General features: G+C 44.7%; 1 pseudogene; it reads right to left on the bottom strand.

Moving 5' to 3' along the window:
• Positions 1–5,935: 5,935 nt before the first annotated feature.
• The window catches only part of LOC130124541 (T cell receptor alpha chain MC.7.G5-like), a 34,874-nt pseudogene continuing 26,156 nt past the window's right edge, over positions 5,936–14,653 (bottom strand).

The following is a 14,653-nucleotide window of genomic DNA, read 5'->3' as shown; positions in this document are numbered from 1 at the left end:
CTAACCTTACAGCCTAAACACTGAGCTGCAAATGTTCACCGAAAATAACCCACAAGTATTCAGTGATGTTAGCTGATGAATGTTGACGAGTTACCTGGCAGGCCGTAGTTTAGGCAAACGCTGTAGCTAGCCTGCTAGCCAACATGCACACTAACGTTAAGTTAGCTGTTCTGAATTTGTAGCTGCCTGGCCTGCAAAATAGACTGACCTTTCCATAGCTAGATGCCTCCGGTACTCTCAGTGAGTAAAACCTTCACCAGTGTGGGCCCATAGCTAGATAAGCCACGTTCTTTAACGTGTAAACTTCATGCACCTTACCCTTGTGAGGAGCTGAGCTGCGGCCTGAAGTGGAACTCCCGCCAAGCGTAGAGCGATCAGAGCCAGCGGGTGGCGGCGCGTGTGCGCAACTTACTTAAAGTGTGCGTGCGACTTAGTAATGTGTGCGCGCGAGTTAAAAAAATACTCCCATGTCACCTCCCAGGCTCCGTACATTACAGGTGTGCAGGAGTCAGGTGAGATAAACATCAGAGATGCTTCACTACAAGCAGAACCTGCAGGAGCGACTTAGGATGTTGCAAGTTTCTCCTCTTGGTGGTATTCCTTGGTGGAAGGGTGGTCAGAGCATTCACACTATGGTGAACCCTTCTGCATCTTCAGCAGGTATCTCAGGATCACAAGTGTTTCACCCCTTAGCCTGTACGCCTCGCCTGAGTGGGGCAGCAAAGACCAAATTACCCTTCACCTGCAGAAAGGCTCTGTAGTGTATGGAGATACACACGAAAGCAAAGGTTTTTATTTGCAGTAATATGTATTTTATGTTGACCTCTGACCCTCGATGTGGATTGGTTGTGTATGTTGTATAAATTTACGCGCGCCACTCTGGTGCGCACCCTCGGAAGAAAGAGGAAGAGGGTCACTCGTGTGTTTTCCTGCCTGCTTAACGCAGTCGTTTTGTAATGTTACTATGGTCTAGCAAATAAAAGAGGAAGACCAAGACACACCTTGATCGTTGTATAATTCAGTTATCCTGTAGATACACGACAGGCTCCAACTGTGGACTCTCGTCAACCACAACCATCTTGAGCTGGTCTCAGCTGCCGTGGGTATCTCACCAATGGCTTGCCTCAGCTGTCTGGTTTCCAAACCCATCTTCTGCAGGAAGTAGTGCAATGATGTTGCTGGGAAACCACGGCTGCTGACCTTGATGGGAAACAAGGTTGGGTACCATCCTTTGACGAAAGCTTCATCAATCAAATCCTGGTACATGGCTTTCTCCTGTTGGTGAGAGATGGCTAGCCTGTCCTCCCAGGGCACTGTGAGTTCGGCTACTAAGATAGTTTTTGTGCTGTTGGATAGAAGTACCATGTCTGGTCTGAGTGAGGTTACTACCAAGTCTTCTGGAAAGACAAGTCTCTTCTTCAGGTCCACTTGCATCTCCCAGTCAGAAGCCCGATGCAAAATGGAGCACAAGTTCTTGGCAGTTGTTCTTGCCCAAGGAGCCTCATCTCCTTCCCTTTGGAAAGTGACAACTTCCGGTGGGAATGCCTGGTGTTTATTGGCTTTGGCCCTCTGCAGGTCTGTCCATTTGGTAATGTCTGTAAGAAGATCTGAGATGTTTACAGAAACAGAATTCTGTCTGTATGACATTTAAATACAGGTCTGACCTTTGACCTTCTCACTGTTGATGCCCAAAGAATTCTTATTTTACAGTTAGTCTCATTACAAGTCTGCACGTGTCAATATTTAGTGCATATCTAACAGCCTTATATAGAAAGATAACTTTTAATCACTAATTATAGGATTTCAAGTAAATTATCACTACTTTATAATTTCTCTTACACCAGATGTTACCCGGCTCATCATTTTTGCTCTCACACTGATTCCTCCCGTGGCGGCCACACCTGATGCAACTTCCTGTCTGTGCCTGCAGAGCATGGCTGGCCTCGTTCCACACACACACACACACACACACACACACACACACACACACACACACACACACACACACACACACACACACACACACACACACACACACACACACACACACACACACACACACACACACACACACACATCCTGTCACAGCAGGGTGAGGGTAGAAACCCTCACCAGGGGCAGATAGGTTGTCATGCTGCGCCTCCACCACAAGCCACTTCCTGTGGAAATTGTGATGCTGAGAACCGCCGGCGCTGCTCCGGCCCACTCAGCACCAGGAGAACTAGTAGATCAGACTTGATCAAACCACTGTGAAATGTTCAAAGTCTCAACATGATTGAGGCAAACAGCAAACTGTCAACTGTTTCCTCACTCTTGCTCATCTTTGTTTTGAGGGCGGTTAAAACGTGGAGGTTGTTTGGAAAGTGAGTGTGAAGAAGGGCATCATGAAGCAGATGATGTTGGTAGACGTGTTTCAGGAGTCTCTGAGACACAGCAGACAGAAAGACCAATCTGACCCTCAGTAATTGGTTTATTCTGACAACAGCTGCTCTGACTGAACAGCAGCTACGCTGTTTAAACCGTCACGTCTTCATGCTAACACCAGTTAGCAGTGCTAGCAGGCTGCTGTGGAGGTTTCTCTTCAGGTGTGGAGGCACGTCGGCCATCGAGTCCAAACAACCCTCGAGGTTCCTCCTCACAACATCCAACATGTCAGACATGACTGACACCAAGCCACTGACTAGATGTGACCCAAAGTCTACAAACATACTGTAACGACCACGGAAGTGTAGACTTGCTAGCAGCAGGGGTGGGCAGCTTATCCAGAAAGGGCCGGTGTGGGTGAAGGTTTTTGTTCCAAACAAGCAGTTACAATCCTGATCCCCCTGATCAACCAGTAGAGTCTTTGCTGAGGAACTTGATTAGGAGACACAGGTGTGTAACTGCTTGGTTGGAACAAAAACCTTCCCTCACACCGGCCCTTTCTGGATAAGATTGCCCACCTATGCGTGGCTAGCTCTTGGCTAATAGTCCAACCCTTTAGTCAACTGGCTAGCACAGTCGCCCATGGTGCAGGAGACTCGGTTTCACGTATCGTCTGCGGCAATTCCCCCCTGCCCCCTGACTTTGCTAATATACATTTATATACACGAGGTTAGAAGTACTTGAGTGTGTACTTTAGGAGGAAGGGATCTTAAATAATATTTAAATGGAATAATATACTTATGTGGTCTCCACATCTCCTGATTGTCTTACAGGAAAACCCTCATGAGGAGTCCATACTGTCCTCCTTCTACTGTGATGTTCATTTTTACCTTTTTGTTTCTGGATTCTAGAGACATGAATGAGCTGCATACAGGACACATTTATATATGAAGCATCAAGACCTTTGTTGTTTGCAGATGAGTGTTAAGCTGAGGTGGTCATGTTGATGCTGACCGTGTGTCACCAAGTCCCAGATCTCTCAGACCCCATGTGACCCATCCCCATATGCCGACTGTGGCCCTCTGATGTTTCTCCTGTCATCTGACCCCGTCAGCACCTCAGCTAAACTCACAGAGGTGCCAGTGAAGTGGCTGAAGATCCATGGCCTTCATGTCTGCAGCAGCAGATATGAAGATCCATGACCTTCATGTCTGCACCAGCAGATATGAAGATCCATGACCTTCATGTCTGCACCAACAAACATGAAGATCCATGACCTTCATGTCTGCACCAGCAGATATGAAGATCCATGACCTTCATGTCTGCACCAACAGATATGAAGATCCATGACCTTCATGTCTGCACCAACAGACATGAAGATCCATGACCTTCATGTCTGCACCAGCAGATATGAAGATCCATGACCTTCATGTCTGCGCCAGCAGATATGAAGATCCATGACCTTCATGTCTGCGCCAGCAGATATGAAGATCCATGACCTTCATGTCTGCAGCAGCAGATATGAAGATCCATGACCTTCATGTCTGCGCCAGCAGATATGAAGATCCATGACCTTCATGTCTGCGCCAGCAGATATGAAGATCCATGACCTTCATGTCTGCAGCAGCACACTGGGATGTCAACAGCTCATATTCTACTTGAATTTACTCTTTATATTAATCCCTTTATTGTTCAGCTAACTTGTTATCTCCATACATCTTAGGTTTTCATACATACATACATAAATACTTTCATAGACACACACACACAAACACACACACACACACAACAGAGTGTGGGTGGAAAACAGGTGTGGTGGATGTGGGCTTTACTTCGTGACAGCTGTCAACATGTTTTTCTTTTTCCTTCATCGACACAAGATGACAGGAAGTGTTGAATCACGTGACACTCCTTCAGCACACTTCAGTTAGTATAAATATTCTTCTATCTTCTATATGAGGACTCCCCTGTATATACACACACTCAGGGCCTTCTGGGAATTAGACGGGTTCAGGGCCGAGCACCTCTCACTGTTTTCATCCATTACCAGAGTTCAGCACCACCATGTGCAAGCACACTGAGTGTGAGTGTGTGTGTGCGTGTGTGTGTGTGTGTGTGTGTGTGTGTGTGAGTGTGTGTGTGTGTGTGTGAGTGTGTGTGTGTGTGTGTGTGTGTGTGTGTGTGTGTGTCTGTGTGTGTGTGTGTGTGTGTGTGTGTGTGTGTGTGTCTGTGTGTGTGTGTGTGTGTGTGTGCGTGTTAGTGGAGGTGACATAACAACATCTCGGTGCTCGGTGTCATGTGTTTTGTGTAGTCCAGCTCTTGGTAAAGGAAGTGGTATGACATGAACAGTAAAACACATTCACCATCTGTTCATCTCTCCATTTATTCATTCATTCACTGGTGTGTTTACACTGCAACTAAAACTAAGCAGCAAGCTCAGATAAAAGCACATGTGACATCCTGTAATATAGTAGAAGGACATATCACATCCATCCATCCATGATCCAAACCACGTATCCTGCTCTCCAACACGTTTTGGTGGGTGGAGGACTCCACCAAGGTTGTCCCTTGTCTCCGATGCTGTTTGAGATATTCATGGACAGGACCTCAAGGTGCAGCCAAGGTGAGGAGTGTGTCCGTTTTGGGAACCTCAGGACTGCATCTCTGCTCTTCTCAGATGAAGGGGTTTTGTTGGCTTCATCAGAACGTGACCTCCAGCCTGCACTGGGGCGGTTTGCAGCTGAGAGTGAAATGGTCGGGATGAGAGTCAGCACCTCCAGGTCTGAGGTCATGGTCCTCTACCGGAAAATGGTGGACTGCTCCCCAAGGGTTGGGGATGAGTTGTTGCCTCAAGTGAAGGAGCTCAAGTATCTCGGGGTCTTGTTCAGGAGTGAGGGTAGGATGGAGCGGGAGATTGACAGGTGGGTTGGTGCAGCATCAGCAGTAATGTGGACGTTGTACCGGACCGTTGTGGTGAAGAGGGAGCTGAGCCGGAAGACAAAGCTCTCAATTTACCAGTCAGTCTTCCTTCCAACCCTCACCTATGGTCATGAGCTTTGGGTAGTGACCGAAAGGGTGAGATCGTGGATATAAGAGGCTCTACACAAGCGGAAGAAAGGGGAAAATCATGAAAAACAAAACAGTATTGTTGTTGCTTTAGCAGATTATGTTGTGCGACAGTTATTTCTTATTGTTGATGGAGATGCTGTTAACACTCATGTTGACCTGCTGTGACCATACACATCATTATGTTGTCCTGCTATGCAGTGCCCTGACCTGAACACACAGAGACAGACAGGAAGGTAGAGAGACAGACAGGAAGGCAGAGAGACAGACAGGAAGGTAGAGAGAGACAGACAGGAAGGTAGAGAGAGACAGACAGGAAGGTAGAGAGAGACAGACAGGAAGGTAGAGAGAGACAGACAGGAAGGTAGAGAGAGACAGACAGGAAGGTAGAGAGAGACAGACAAACATAAGTAGAGACAGACAGATCAAGAGAAACAGAGAGACAGACAGAGGGATAATAGACAGTGAGACAGTAGACATGTGTAATGAACACAGTGACTCCTGGTGTTACTCCTCCTGTTTATTGGTAGATGTTTAAGATATAAAACATTTAAAAAGTGACACACTGCTACTGAACAGAGGTAACAACACAACATTGTACAACACACATCACAATACATGTACATGTACATGTGCCGTACAAGATGTGGTGCTGGCATCTTTCCAGCCATGCCATGTGCCATGTGAGGAAGGGGGGATGGAGGCTTTAGGTGTGAGGCTGAGTACAGCAGAGCGGCTGTGCTGCTGGCTTGGTGTTTCTTCACTACAGAAGGAACATGAGGAGGAGGTCTTTAGGAGGGTCTGCACATCTGCACCAATAATTACATTTAACATCTGCACTGCACATGTTCAGCTGAGACTCCTGTCCAGGACAACTGGATTCTAACAGCAAAACAAGCTCCTATGTCCACACCAGTATCACCGACATTACAAGCAACGGGGGAGGAGGTCAAGGGTCAATCCTTCCAAAGGAAGTGTGGACATGTAGAACTGGTTCATGTCCTCAGCATCATGGAGAGAGGGCGCCATGGCTTCCATCTAAAATATATGAAACAAAAGTTATATTGTCTCCAACATACACTACTAACACTATCTGTGGTGGACTACACCAATATCCACCTTACATCATCATCATCATCATCATCACCATCATCATCATCTATCTGTCATGTCCCATGGGAACAGACTCAACATGGAGTTTTTCCCAAAGAGACCTACAGGTGTGGATGATGAAAACCGCTTCGTTACCCAGATAATTAAAGCTGGCAGTGTTGCAGGTTCCCCGTGAGAAAGAGGCCAGAGACAGACAGAAGAAACAGGACAGAACAATACATTAAACACATGTCTTACCTGTCTACTGGGTGTAGCTCCTCCACAGCTGAAGCATCATGAGAACGTTGAAGACAACGGTCTTGATGAAGATCAGTCTCAGGCCTTGCATGACCAGGGCCAGGAAGTTCACCTTCTCATCTGGAAACGGAGACCACACGATAGAGTCAAACCTTTACACAATGTGGTGAAAGCATATCCATTCTGACTGAGCAGGGTGAGCACCAGTACACAAATCTGTCCTTCATCCCAGAGGGACGGAGGCTGTAGCTTAGCTTATGTTCACACTGGCAGCTCAAATCTGATTTCTGGCAGTAGCTCCATTTACACCTGACATTAACATGTGATGTGTGTCTGGATATATGATCTGGATGAGGAACAATGCATGTTAATGCAAGGTGTAAAGGAAGGAGGGCTGGCGATCTTCTCCTCGACGTGGATGGCTGCTCCATCTGCCCATCCCCAGAGGTCAGCAACCTTGGTGTCATTCTGGACTCCACCCTCTCATTCCAGTCACGCATCAAACCTGTCACCAAATCTGCTTTCTTTTACCTCAAAAACATCTCCAGACTCCGGACACTAGTCTCAGACTCAATAGAGAAGACCCTCATCCATGCCTTCATCACCCCCCACCTGGATTATTGCAAAGGAGTCCTGTCTGGAGGACCTAGCAAAGCCCGACAGGCTTCAGTATGTGCAGAATTCAGCTGCCAGGGTGCTCACCCACACCAAGTCCTGGCAACACATCACTCCCACCCTTGTCCACCTTCACTGGCTCCTGGTCAAATCCTGACTTTCCTATCAAATCCTCCTCCTCCTCACCGATGAAGCCCTCCATGCCCTTACCACTCAGGACCTATCAGACCTCCTCAACCTTTATATTCTGTCCCAGAATCTGCGGTCCACAGACACGGGCTTGCTTTCCATCCCCCACACCAACCTGTGGACTTTGGGGCCAGAGCCTTTAGTGTGGCAGCCTCCACCCTTTGGAACTATATTCCAGCAGAGATCCACAACACTGCTTCTTTGGACAAGTTTAAAAGACTACTGAAACCTACCTTTTTACTAAGGCCTATGGTCTGTAGACTTTTAATCTTTGTTTTAATCTTTTTTATTTTTCTTATCTAGTGTAAAGTGTCATTGGGTTCCTTGAAAGGCGCTATACAAAACTAAATTGTTGTTGTTGTTGTTGTTGTTGTTGTTGTTATTCTATGAAGTCTGCAGCTTGTAATTTTGGCTCCAGGTAGCTTGTGTATGCATGTCTATGTCTTTATCACAGCAACAACTGCAGAGAGACTCATGATGCCTGCATACACAAATCTGACCCCATCAACTTGTAAATATATATAAAATATGTAAATAAATAATATAAAATGTAAGGTCAAATGTGATGTTGTTCAGGAAGGTGTGATATAAATAAAGTGTATTATTATTTATTATGTATTATTATAAATAATGCAGACAGTCAGTCCTAAAGGTCACATGTGAGAACAACAGTGGAAGTGCCTGCAGTGTAAACATGGTTTAGATGGGTCATATAAAGGTGTGTGATGGTATCAGTGGGGTCCATACCTGGCTCAAAAATGTCAGCATCACATGTCTCCTCTGGTTCTGAAAAGTCAGTACACTTGATTAACTGTCAGCAAGTTAGGTGAGGCTTTAAGTGAACATGGTTTTGACACGATGCTATCAAGAATGTACAATATGCGTCTTGGTGAAGTCACCTGTGCAGTTAAGCGTTCCAGGGGGAAACAGCGCCACCTGGCTGTAGAAGGAGTCCTCGTCAGGTCTGGTGGCCTCAGCTGCATTACCAAACACGTCTTGGGTTGCCTTATAGGAGGTGAAATCTGTCGCCAGGCAGGCCTGTGTGTCGTTAGAGACACTTAGAAGGTAGTAGGAAGGCTCATAATTATCCTCTGTAGAAAAGAAAAACAAAACAACTTAATTATTGAGACTATTATATTGTTATATATTGACCCTGTGACGGCCTGGCGGCCTGTCCAGGGTGTCTCCCCGCCTGCCGCCCAATGACTGCTGGGATAGGCTCCAGCACCCCGTGACCCTGAGAGCAGGATGAGCGGTTTGGAGAATGGATGGATGGATTATTCTTATTATTATTATACGATAGTGCTCCTTAAGAAAGGTACAAAGTGCTTGAGTTTGCATAACTGAGAATAACCAAATCCAAAACGAGCCACGTGATAACGGGCTGGCAGTTAAGGTTGGAGGTGGCACAGATAATCAGTATGACGTCACCGGTTATGAGTACAGGGAAAACTGTACAGTGTTTTTCTTTTTTAATTCTAGTCCTACGTTACCATGCCAACCTTATATTTACCCAATCAACTTTTAAACCTTATTTAAAGTCAAAATAAATCAGAGCAGATTAGGATAGGTTTACAGGATAGTCAGCAATTTATGACCAGCAAATGTTTTGTTTGTCTTTCTGTTTACTTGTTCATTTGTCTGTTTTCCATGCAAACAGGTTTTATATCTTATAAACATGATATTTTCCACACATGAGGAAATGGAAGCTCTTGTCAGTAATCACATGAAACCCATCAAAGAAAGTGGGATCAGGTCTTGTGGACACGGCGTTTATGGACAGAGACGTTTGAGCAGCATAAAGACAACATGAAAGCACATTTGTGTGTTTAATTTACTCGGTAGTGGTTGTACGGGGACGTCAGAATGTAGAAATAATTAAATCATTAATAAAACAATGTGGGGACACTGCATTCTCAAAGCTAGCATAGCACAAGTCCAGTCAGGTGACAGTGGAGCATTAGCATGTCCACCATTCAAGATGTCAGTAAGAAGTGGAACATGAGGACTTTCACCATGGAGACAATTCACCTCAGTCAGCATCATTTCTGTTTCTTGTTGCTGTTGTTCAGCTCTCGTCATCAGAAAGAGAAGGAGGGGATTTACCTGACCTCTTATTGGCTGGAGCCTTTCACACTAACACACACACACACACACATATATATATATATATATATATATATATATATATATATATATATATATATATATATATATATATATATATATATATATATATATATATATGTTAGTGTGATGCAACTTTTACCAATAAAGCATCATGATAAAGAATCCAACTTGTCTTCAGTGAGAATCTTTGGATTCCTGTCTTCCTGTCATGTTGTTCTGTTAGTTTCTAACAAACCTAAGTTATAACCATTAGTGTCATATTGTTTTAGTGAATGTTGAATTTAAACTTATTGGAGTAAATAGTCAACTTTGCTCCACGGCCAAAGATGATTTTGTTGTAGGTCGACACACAATGACTGAGACCTGATCAATAACCACCAGCCTTCAACAAGCCTTTTGAACACTCAAGTCTCCTTTCCCCTTTATTTATCATCCGTCCTCCCTGCAAACTCTTAACCCTACATGTCCAACTAACCACAACAAGACACATGTAAGCTGTTGGTAGAATATATTACAGTAGATTATCAACACACTTCATTTCATTCTTAACCTGCCTGCTGTGGGATTAGATGTGGCGCTATCTCCGTCTGTCTGATACTGACGTGACTCAACAAAAGCATCAGCTTGCAGAATATGTCTGCCCTGTTGATTCAGTCTTACAGAAGTACTTACTTGTACTGTTACTGTAGTTACAGTAACAGTTAGTGTTGTAGTACTCGAGATCGGTCTTGGTCTCGAGACCGGTCCCGACCACTTTTTAAGGGTCTCGGTCTCGTCTCGGAATCGAAGGCATTTTTACTCGGTCTTGTCTCGGTCTCGGACTGGGCGAACTCGGGATTTTTGATCCAGACCGGTCGAGACCGGGCCGGGCCAGCGCTGTGATAACAGAGAAAAGAAGAATGCAGCTGCCGCCTTCCCGGTGTCACGCGCTCTTTGTGACACCCGGAGTGACACGCCCCCTGTACACGGTGGATCAAGACGACTGGAGACGCTGCGCCCCCGGGAAACCCGCCATGAAAAATGTCGGCAAACTCAACCATCATTAAGTTTGGTTTCCAAAACCATAAGGACTTTATCTGTAAAAGGACATGCAAGCGAAAACACTCTGCAGTGTGCAAATTCTGCGGTGCACAACTCACAGAAACCGCCGGGACAACGTCAAGCTTTTATCGGCACATTGAGAGGAAGCATAAAGACAGGTAAATTAACCGTTAAATTAGCTACACTGGGAAAGTTAAAATCTGAAAATTTCAACACCCCATCCTAAGACATTGAGCCAAAATGAGCTCTTTTCTTCCCACGATCGTTTTTTTGCTAACTTTCAGAGCACCGAGTGTATATTACAGCCAAGTTAGCTTGCATAGTATTGTCAAAAGCAAGATAACAGAATAACAAACAATGAACCCGCCAGGTATTAGTCGAGCCGCCAGGCGCCAGGTATTATTCGAGCCCCCAGGCACCAGGTATTAGTCGGGCCCCCAGGCGCCAGAAATTAGTCGAGCCCCCAGGCGTTACTTGGGAGGTTCTTATGCAATGCAAACGTTTTTCACTACACCAGTAAATGCAGTAAATGGGTTGAACTTTAGATGCGACCATCGGGAGATATTTCTAGTCCACAGCGTCCTCCATGTTGGTGCTTTTGCTGCAGAAATTAGATCGTTTGGCTCAACAATGAGACAGAAAGCTAACGCTGTGCTAGCTAGTTCAAAGTCAATAACACTGAATGAGTACGGTTAATCCAATTTGTTTGATAAAAAATATTGTAAAAAAACATTAAAATCACATTTTAAGACAATAAAAACTCAGTAAGGGTAATGCTAAAAAATGTAAAAGCTTGTTTAAAAGCAGTAATTTAAAGTGACATTTGATTTCATTCATTTTAAAAAAGTGAATATATATTGACTATATAGTGATGTATGATGTCTCTCTGGCTTCTATAATTTATTGCTTGTTTGCACTAAGCACATGCCTGTTAGAGATGTAACGTTTGAATCTTCTGAGAATTCTCTCTTGGTATTGGTGGGACTTAATCATTTTAATTCCTCCTCAATTTCAGGTTCCTGGAGTACAAGGCTGGACAACAGGCAGATGCTACACAGCCAACTATGGCATCCTTTGCCCAGAAAGTGCAGAGCTACAGTCTCCATTCCCCAAGGCAGCAAGCCATCAGCGATGCCATTGTCAAAGATTTGATAATTGGGTGTTGCCTGCCACTGTCCCTTGTGGAAAATGAACATTTTAAACACTTTCTTGAGATTGTAGATAACAAGTACACACCAATCTCTAGGAGAACAATTTGTGAGAAACACATACCAGTTTTGGTAAAGAAAGTTAAGGAGACTGTTCTTGAGAAGCTGGAGAAAAGCTCAACAGTGTCCTTAACTACTGATATCTGGTCTGATCGTAGACTGCTTTCCTTCCTCGGAGTAACTGCTCACGTGTGCAACAAGTCAAATGAATCCTATGCCCTTGAATCCTACTTGCTGGGCTGTAGACGTTTCACAGGCAAACATAGTGGAGAGCGAATTTCTTCTGCCTTTGAGGAGATCACCGACGAATGTGGTATCCGTCAGAAGATAAGTTATATTGTCACAGACAATGCTGCCAATATGAAGTGTGCTTTTAAAGTTCAGATGCCACAACAGCAGTCAGATGACAGTGAGAGTGAGGAGGAGAATCTAGATGATGAGCACCTGTGGGAGGACATGAATTCTGTGGAGGACACAGAGCTACTCTGGTCATCAGGTGAGCGTCTTTCTTGTTTTGCTCACTCCCTGCAGTTAGTTGTGAATGACGGCATGAAGGAAGTTAAAGCTATCTCTCGCAGCATTGCCAAAACATCACGCTTCTTAACTCTGTTACACAGCAGCTCACAGTTCAAAGACAAATTTGAGGCTGCATTTGACTCTACGAAGACTATTCCTGCTGCAAACAACACTCGCTGTTCTTGAGAAGCTGGAGAAAAGCTCAACAGTGTCCTTAACTACTGATATCTGGTCTGATCGTAGACTGCTTTCCTTCCTCGGAGTAACTGCTCACGTGTGCAACAAGTCAAATGAATCCTATGCCCTTGAATCCTACTTGCTGGGCTGTAGACGTTTCACAGGCAAACATAGTGGAGAGCGAATTTCTTCTGCCTTTGAGGAGATCACCGACGAATGTGGTATCCGTCAGAAGATAAGTTATATTGTCACAGACAATGCTGCCAATATGAAGTGTGCTTTTAAAGTTCAGATGCCACAACAGCAGTCAGATGACAGTGAGAGTGAGGAGGAGAATCTAGATGATGAGCACCTGTGGGAGGACATGAATTCTGTGGAGGACACAGAGCTACTCTGGTCATCAGGTGAGCGTCTTTCTTGTTTTGCTCACTCCCTGCAGTTAGTTGTGAATGACGGCATGAAGGAAGTTAAAGCCATCTCTCGCAGCATTGCCAAAACATCACGCTTCTTAACTCTGTTACACAGCAGCTCACAGTTCAAAGACAAATTTGAGGCTGCATTTGACTCTACGAAGACTATTCCTGCTGCAAACAACACTCGCTGGAACAGCACTTTCAAACAAGTGCAGGCCCTCACAGCTCTGGACCATAAAGCTCTGACTGAAATGTGCAGCAAGGACTATGAAGAAGTGGTATTCAGCACTCGTGAGTGGAACCAGCTTAAAGAGCTGACTTCAGTTCTCGCACAATTCTCAGAGGCAACAGGCCTGACAGAGGGAGAGAAATCCGTTACCATTAGCATGGTTGTTCTGACTGTTCTGGACCTGCATACACACCTTGTGAAGATGGGAGAGACACGAGTACAGTGTTGGCCATTAGTAAAGGCCCTCCATCAGTCTCTGATTAAAAGATTCAGTGGAATCTTTGGCAAAACAAATATGACTAAAGACAGTGGGGGACAGGAACCTTCCAGCCATAATGTGTATTTTTTAGCTACAATGCTTGATCCACAGTTTGGATTAAGCTGGGTGGATCTGGATGTTACTAATGGGCTAAATGCAATGCCACTCATGAAGTTTAGAGATGAGCTGAAGAAAACACTGACAGGTATACACACATACATTTTACATAAAGAGAAAAATATTGTGAGAGCAGTTTTATTTGATACCTGCAGACACTGTATATCCTTTAATCTAACCTGTTTTTGTTTTTTGTTTTTTTCCATTTGCTTGTGTTTTTCAGACACTTTGATCGCTGAGGTTGAAAACTTGATGGACTGTGAAGGTAGAGCAATGGACTACGGAGCCAGAAATGAAGAGTCACCTGGTGATTCACCTCCAGTCAAATGCTCACGCCTTCTTTCTCGTTACAAGGCTCACAAAAAGCGCAGCACAGGCCAAGATACAAGTATCAGGGCACAGATAAGTAAAAACTTTGATGCCATACAGAATACTGAAACTGATGATGCACTTGTCTTCTGGGACAAAAACCATGACAGATTCTCACAACTCCACAACTTGGCACTGAAGGTGTTGTCAGTTCCAGCGTCCTCTGCACCAGTTGAGAGGGTATTTAGTAGAGGAGGCATCATCATGAGGCCCCACCGAGCCCGTTTAGGTCACAAAATGCTTCAGGCTCTAATTTTTCTGAAGTGCAACCAAGCTTTTGTTTAACCTCCTCATCCCTAGAGCCATGCAGGATCCTCCCATCTCACCCTAACCCTGGCCGAGAAATGGGACCTTTGAGGTCTTTCACAACCACCCCTTTGTGAGTGTATTCTTAGTGTTGAGCTCAGACTTTTAAGGGTTTTACACATGTTGTTCATGCTTGGCATGCCACAATTTTCAGTTAAATTATTCCTAGTTAATTTATGCTTTAATTTTATGAAGCAAAGTTGTTATGGCTGCCTAGGAGAATTAATACTTATAAAAAGGACATTGTCTGGCCTTCTCTGTTGTTGTGAAAGTTCTTCATAGCCGTGCACCTAAGTTGTTTTTT

This window comes from Lampris incognitus, chromosome 14, assembly GCF_029633865.1.
Source record: "Lampris incognitus isolate fLamInc1 chromosome 14, fLamInc1.hap2, whole genome shotgun sequence".
NCBI classification, from domain to species: Eukaryota; Metazoa; Chordata; class Actinopteri; order Lampriformes; family Lampridae; genus Lampris; species Lampris incognitus.
This window is presented reverse-complemented; position numbering and strand designations above follow the sequence as displayed.